The 7,910-nt window shown below is 38.2% G+C and overlaps 1 long non-coding RNA gene across 2 annotated transcripts; it reads right to left on the bottom strand.

Annotated features, from left to right (window-relative positions):
- Nucleotides 1-2,390: 2,390 nt before the first annotated feature.
- LOC121812748 lies at nucleotides 2,391-4,816 on the bottom strand. 2 transcript variants are annotated; one of them, XR_006053295.1, is made up of 4 exons: nucleotides 4,746-4,816; nucleotides 4,292-4,351; nucleotides 3,088-3,156; nucleotides 2,391-2,740 (listed from the first exon to the last, which is right to left on the bottom strand). It is a non-coding gene; the product is annotated as an uncharacterized LOC121812748 (long non-coding RNA). The 2 variants fall into 2 exon arrangements; XR_006053294.1 differs by having other exon boundaries at nucleotides 2,391-3,156.
- Between the last annotated feature and the right edge of the window lie 3,094 nt (nucleotides 4,817-7,910).

The following is a 7,910-nucleotide window of genomic DNA, read 5'->3' as shown; positions in this document are numbered from 1 at the left end:
AATTTTGTGTAGAGTTTAAGGGCCAATCACTGAGAGTTGTGTTTACTATTGGTAGAAAAAATGGTCAAAAACAACTATTGAAAGTTTCAGCAGATGCACCATTGTCTGGCTTTACCCTCTTTCCTCCCCCTTTCCTTTCCTTCTTTTGTAATCATGTGTATAAATTCGCAAATCTGTTTGTATGTGCATGCATGTGTGCTTACAAACATTAGGGTATCAAGTGTACTCGTACTCGACATGTACTTTCCCATTTTTTATGGGAAAGTTTCATCAAGTATATTTTTGGTCTGAGTCTGTTGCAGTTTACAACTTTAATCATTTTATTAAATTTGTTTACATTTCCAGAATCTTATTTTCTTTCTATATTGTTGTGTGTGGAATGATGAGGAAAAGAGAACAAAAAAGTTTGTTTTATGCATTTAAAATTAAATTTATGATCAAATAAAGTGGAAAAAAAAACTCATATTTCCTCAAACAGCTAAGTACCTACTGGCTTTTTAAAAAACCTGACTTGTTTTAAATACACTGTGTATCACATAACTGTCTTGAAGCGTGGGTGATATTATTGGATAATAACCTCTGTCTTGAGGACTGCACATCTGTCATTGCTAATTCAGCAGTTGAGAAATATGTGCCTTACGTCTGTTGGTGCAATGGGACAACATGAAGTGGCATGTGGTTAACTTGAATTTCCATATAACGTTTTGCTCATCCATACGGAGCGTATTTAGACTTTGATCATCCATATATCATCCTGTTTTCAGGAAGCAAATTTAGTATGCTTTACTGTGTAAAGGGAATCCTTCTTTCTGAAAGAAGTGATTAGCTGAAGTGATCACTGGGGAGATTTAAAAGTGTACTGTGACCAGGTAGGCGATATCTAATTAACTAATATGACAGCCAGTTCAGTCCAGATGAAGAGCTCTGGTGTCACAGGTCGTGTTTATGACCTAAGGTAAGGGTGGTGTGGATCTGACCCTAGAGTCAAGTTCCAGCATGGACCTTCCCTGTTGACCCCAACTGAAGGAAGAAAAAAGACTAAATAAAGCTGTAGTAATATTATGAATTTCATTGTGTTATTTTCTCATATATATATTGTATTTTATTAATGCATTTAAACAAAAATGTTTAGGAGAGTATGTTTTTGCTTTCCTCCATAGTTTATTTGCATTTTCCCAACTACAGTACTACACTGCTCATGTGCAATTAGCTTGTTGTTGATCCATTTGGGGATGTTACACTTTCATGTAATCCTATGGAAATTTGTTTGTTCATCACTTTTTAATGTATTTGCTATTGCACAGGGTATTGTTTGCAGTGAGATTGATGGATGGATGGATGGATGGATGGATGGATGGATGGATGGATGGATGGATGGATGGATGGATGGATGGATGGATGGATGGATAGATAGATAGATAGATAGATAGATAGATAGATAGATAGATAGATAGATAGATAGATAGATAGATAGATAGATAGATAGATAGGGGAAATTTCACAGGAGGAACTTGATACAAAAAAAGCAACTTCAAGAGATTGTCCTAAAGCTGTTTCTCTTGGGAAATTTTTAGTAAATCAGTTAAATTAGAGTTAAATATGTGTTTCTTGGTTGTCATGTTGTTGCCTATGTAACACTTTCAGTTCTGTCAAATCTCAGTCCCAACTCGCACTCAGGGACTTTGTTTTTTTCCCCCCCAAACAGGGAAATAAATGTCAAATGAAAAGTCTGGTTCTCCTCTTATGAGCAGTGTGTTCATTTATCTCCTGGGAGACAGAAACAAAGAACTATGTCTCAATATTCACCACCCTTTATTCTTTTTAGCTGTCACCCCATTTAACTTGTTAAGAGAGCGCTGATGGTTAAATGTTAGACAAGAGTCCCAGCTTTTTGACAGCTCTGTGGTGGCTGTAACTGCCTGTACTTGTCTCTCAGTGTGGCCTTGCTGCCCCTAAGCTTCCTGCGGATTGAAGGAACACACACTGTGCTAAGTGTGTATGCATTTATAGTGGTTTTCTCTTTATTCTATGCTATTTTAAAAGTTTCGATTATGCAATTTTGCAGTCAGAATCTATGACAAATAAAGAGATGAAATGAGTTCACATGACTTAAAATCTTGGCACCAATTATGTGTCATCTAGATTGACTGCCAATGCGTGGCAGATGCTTTTTTACAGAGGGTGAATAAGTCAGTTTCTCTGTCTATAAAACTGTTTAATAAAAGTCAGAGTTTATACATGTGCCTGCTCAAGATTTATGGACAATGTGAAATATGGAAACAATCAGAACTCAACACAGTGATTCATTTTTAATAAAAACATCTTCCCACTGAGGCACACGTGATTGAATTTCATCTTTATTCTTACGAGTGGAAAAAGGCATCGATTTGCACATTAAACACATTAACACTATAGTCCATCCTTCTCTGCCAACCAATTGCGACAATATGATCAGTTTCAGTAAAACCATGCATTCCCATGGCAGGCATACAGAAATCCATGCAGTTTGTGGGCAGCAACAGTCATGGTGGCAAAACATCCAAAAGCCACATTGCTGCACTGTGATGGTGGTACTGAAGATCTCCATAATTTCAATTCCTTGATCTATGCCCATCTGTGTATCTGGTGGCTTGCCTGCAGAGACTGTCTGTCATTTGTTCCGGCATGTCCCCTTAAAGTCTCTGTTACTCTCTGGGAACGTGGACCACAGGAACTCCTGGGGGGATTGAAGTCCTTAATGCTGTTGTGAGTACATTTAGATCGTTGGGGGTCAAAGAGAGCAAAATAGACAGGAAGAGTTGCATAGACAGAAACAGACACAGAAACATAGAAAATACTAAGCGGTAGAGAAAGGGGGTGGGCACAGGGGAGGTAGAAGAGGAATTTGAGTGAAAACACGTTTTTAGTATGAGCCTGAAATCCTTCTGAAGAAACAATAATTGGAAAAATATGAAGGGGAAATGGTGGATTTAACAATGAGAGCCTTTTTGTTCCTGTGTCACAAATGCAACTCTTTCAATCCCCCGAAGCTGGCATTTTTTTTCTTTTAAGAGTTGAATGCTAGTATTGTAGTGAAGAATAACTCACATTTTAGCTGAGTGCTCCAGTGTTGGTACAGTAATCCTGTTCTTTTGTTACATCACAAGATAAAATTGGCTGTGAAAAAATAAATCAATAAAAAGGTGTCAGTTATTGATGTGATGTTTTTAGGGTCATGTTTGAAGAATAAAGGTCACTAGCAAACTGTACATTTTTCTATAATTATTATAATGGCCTTTTCAAATACCAATTGATAGTTCCCTGACAGGAACAAAAACCTGTAGCACAGAGCTCACCTCCCCTGCGTAAGACCATGTTGTAAAATACAGTCACGCTTTCTTTTAAGAAGGCTCCTTCAATGACGTCCCCACATTTTTTGTTAGTATTTCACTCACAATGTCAAGGCTAGCTGATATTAACTTAAACCACTGTTCTTTCATGTTGTTATACTGGATGTCCGATTAGGTTGGAAGACTTCTTGTTTACAAAATGCACAATACTTTAGAGGAACAGCTGTTATTATCTCTACAGTTTATATTCTTTTTCGTATGTTTTTGTTCAGCAGTTATGATTTACTCACTCAGTTTGATTGAAACTCACTGTAAGTGTTAGTTATTATGCCACTCTATAAAAACATGTCATGACCTCTCTGTCTTCACTTACCTCACTCTCCCCTTCGCTTATTTTTCACAAGACACTATGAATTATTTTTGCCAAAATTATCTGCAGTAGCGGTTCCAGCAGTGTCACTTTTTTGTTTTGTTTTGTTCTTCATATCAAACAGTTTGACCAGCCTTATGCTTGACATCTGACACGCTGTGTCATTCAGCGCCAGCCTCTCTTCCCACAAAACCCATTCCTATTACAGCTGTAACACTGGCTTACAAACCAGGGGTCATTAAATGTGCAACCAAAGAGACACTTATGAGGTTGTAAAGCCACCTCGTTGTATTTGTCCTAATGGCTTCCAAATGGCCACAGTTTATCTGACTATGATTTTCAAATTAGTTTATTGAAAGTAAAGAGAGGCTTGGGCCTGTTGATCATGATGCTCTTTGTCTACATCTGTAACATGCTCATTCATCTGCCCAAGGAAAGAAAGAGCTCCAACCACAAATGAAAGGAGCGATAAAGTGAAAACTCTGGTTATAATTAGTTTTGTTATCACATTCAAACTTGTTTTGAATTAATGACACCCATTTTTTTATTATATAGTGGGATTATAAAGAATATTTATGGGTGTTTTTCTTACCAATTTATCTTTGTTTATTCATTTCATACTTATTGTCACATTACATCCCCTTCCAATGATCTGCAGACATGAGAAAGAAGGAATAAAAACAGTGCCTTCTGGTGAGAAATTTTAATGAAAGTATGGGTGTTGCAGTTGAACTCAAAACACATCTCAGACTCATGTTTGTCCTTCCAGAATCAGTATCAAGTCATTTATCATAAACATATAAACTAAAAATGTATTTAAAAACAACAGACAGTGTGGAGTTACTCATCACAGGTAGAACAAAGAAGTAGAATTTCTCACCAAACCTATAAGGTCTCTTACTCAGAGGGCTAATTAAACACTTATATTGGCAAATAGGTTTTTAGTAGACATGATACAAAATCCTGCTTCTGATTACATTAATTGACCTGAAAGAATTCCTGAACATTAACACAAACAGTCTCTTAAAGACCCAAGTCACACAAACCTTTTTCCCGTTCTTGGTGAAATGCACACATTTGGGCACACACAGGTGACCTCCCTGTGTTTCCACTGTGCAGTGCAGTATGTCAGATATGAGACTACAGGTGACAGGGTTAAACCTGCAGCTCCTGTCCTGGCTCCTCCTCTCTTGTATCCTTGAGGCAGAAAGGGCGGCTCAGCGCCGACTTATCCCGTGCCAAAGATTCGCACCGGCAATTTCAGCTGTCAGCGTGCTCATGAATCAACTAGCTAAGGCATAATTTCTCTAGAAGATTTATTGGAAACACACATGCCAAATTTTCATACTAAAGTAAATGGAAGAGTGCCGGAGGGGCTTCAGGTCCTAGCTGTAGAATTTGTGGGAAAATGAAGACGGGTAGAAAATAGGCTATGAGGCTACAGAAATGATTGAAAAGTGTAAATGTGTTGCAATGTTGCTCTAATTCATATTCTTTATTAATAAGGAGAAAGGTGAAATACCACTGAAATACAGCTGATCTCATTATGATTCAAGGCAAGATGTTGTGATTAGTATTGTGTTAACTCGTAATCGCTATGATTCCAAAAGTATATTTTAGACAATTCAGCTTCTTTGGGTTTTTGCCTCACAGAATCCAAAATAAATTAAGTGCATGCATGCAATGCCCGGTGCCCCCAAACAGACCAAAATCTTTAGATTAGGAGGAAGAGCACGTAACACCATCAAACTTTTTTGATGTCTTTTGTTACATTTTTACATCACTTTCTCAAATGTTCCCACCCACATGGGCTGAAGCCAGTATTTCCTTTTAGCTGTACTTCTCTAACCTTCAGGCTACATCCACCATGACTCTAGATTGTTTCATTGTTATTGCCAGCTGGCTGTTGTGATGAAAAGTGATGCGCAGTCAAAATCTGATCTCCTTTTCACAGCCATAATTAGAGGAGGATGATTCACTGGATCTTTTCAAGAGAAACTAAAAATAACGTCAACATATTTCAGAGCAAATGTACGCCATAACATGAGAGAACCTGAGAAAACACTGGCACACTAGCACAGCCTCTAATACAGCGAGCCGCAGCATAAATCATAACTGTGCACCTCTTGCACAGAAATTGGAGTGGCAGCCAATCAACCTCAAACTAGTCAGAACAGCTCCTGATCGCACCCAAAAGAAGGCCGTGTGTTAATGAGTTGCATTCTCTTTCACTTGTCAAATGTCCAAGTGCCCTGAAAAAATCTTAATGATCTGATTGTGCCACCTCTCAAAGTACTCTCCTGCTCTCACACGTCTAATTAATCCATACTTCTAACATCTTACCTGTATTTCACTTGAATAATTAATTGCTGTCAGTGTAATAAACCCCAGTTGCACTCTTTGTAATGAAATGGGCTTGAATTGTTTCAAGCTGATTAACACAACATACATGTTAAAATTTTACTTTGCTTTGAGTAGCAAAAGACAACTTTTACTGCAATTTCAATTAGTTTATTAATGTTTTTGATTATTACTACAGCAAAACAAAACACACGGGCAAACAAACACACACACATACACACACAAACAAAACCAGTAACTCCATTAGCCTTTGGCCAATGTACTTAGGAGTATGACATTTAAGAGAGATCTAGAGAGACAGGCCTGTCTGGTCTCTCTTTTTGGCAACACTGGCTTCTCATTGTTTAGCAGGAGGCTATGGAATCTGACCCCTGTGGCTCTTTTGGAGTGAGCTAGACAAATGTTCATCCCTAAAGACTAGAAAGATGCAAATTTGCCAACGCTTCTTGACCCTGATAAACTTTCGGCCTCACACAAATATAGATTAAAAATCAATTACCGTACAATTAAAATAGAAAGTGTGAACCATAATGCTTGAGAGAAGCAAGTTAAAAAAGAAAAATAAAAGATAATGTGGGGTACCATATCAAGGAGGTTTTGGGGTGTAGCATGGCCTTTGTGAATGATTTTATCTAATCATATCCAACAACCAACAACTTCAGCGATCACTTATTAGGTGGTTGGAGAATGCATATTTTTTCCTACAAACTCTCCTGTTTCCAGTCTTTTCCTAATCATAACCAAGCTGGAGCTTATCCCAGCTACCATAGGACCATACACCCTGGACAGGTTGCCACTCTGTCACAGAGAGACAAACAACCATTCACACTCGCATTCACACCTATGGGCATTTTTGAATTACAAATTATCCTAACCCCACTAACTACATGTCTTTGGACAGTGGGAGGAAGCCCATGAGAACCTACTCAAACACAGGGAGAACATGCAAACTCCACACAGAAAGGCCCCGGCCAGGTGGTGGAATCAAACTCGGGATCTTCTTGCTGTAAGACAACAGTGCTAATCACTGCACCACCATGATGCCAAAGAAAGGCTGTGAGCCATATATTAAAATCTTAAAAGTCTTTCTGGTATTATTTTTGTTCAAAAATTAGCAATATAACTTTTTTGTTGTGGTGTTAAATAATTGTATGTTGTTGTCAATGCTTTGGTCTGTTGAAAGCATGTAATGTTTTCAAAGCTGCTGTGTTCAGTCCAATTAAATCGAATTGATGTGAAGACAGTTCGGACAAAAACAACTGCACCAAGACCCTTTGGAGGAGTTGGTGGTTCCAAATGAACTTCAGAGCAGTTTGTTTATGGTGTGAATGTGATCTGACCTCGATCTGAACCAACTACCGAGTGTACATTGAAGGTTTGAGCTAAAAAACTGCCCATAGCCACGTAGTCTACTGTACTGTAGACTAGGAAAGCTAGTTACTGTGTGGGCCAGCAACTAGCTGTGAAAATAACGTAAAAATCTCCATGTTCTCCCATCGTCCAGAACACAGCACTTTGTTCCTGTATTTAATTTTGTTGTTGTCCCCCCCAGACACATCTGGTCAATAAGTGGACTAAATGTTCTCATGCGGTTTGTAGTGACGCATTTTGGTTTGCTTCAGGAGTTTACTTGGATTTTCTCTATGCGAAAAGAAACCAAAAAAAGTGACAAAGTACAAGTGATTCGGACTAAAGTAAATTAACTATAGGTGTGAAAACGCCCTATAAGTAGTTTAACACTGAGAAATAAATCCTGGAAAACATCACACATTTTCAGTACCAGAGGCGTCCACTTTAAGACTTCAGAGGGTATTGTTGTGGTTGCAGTCTGGCAATTGTACTCTTACCTC

Source organism: Haplochromis burtoni, unplaced genomic scaffold, assembly GCF_018398535.1.
Source record: "Haplochromis burtoni strain Fernald_Lab_line unplaced genomic scaffold, NCSU_Asbu1 Contig_779, whole genome shotgun sequence".
NCBI classification, from domain to species: domain Eukaryota; kingdom Metazoa; phylum Chordata; class Actinopteri; order Cichliformes; family Cichlidae; genus Haplochromis; species Haplochromis burtoni.
This window is presented reverse-complemented; position numbering and strand designations above follow the sequence as displayed.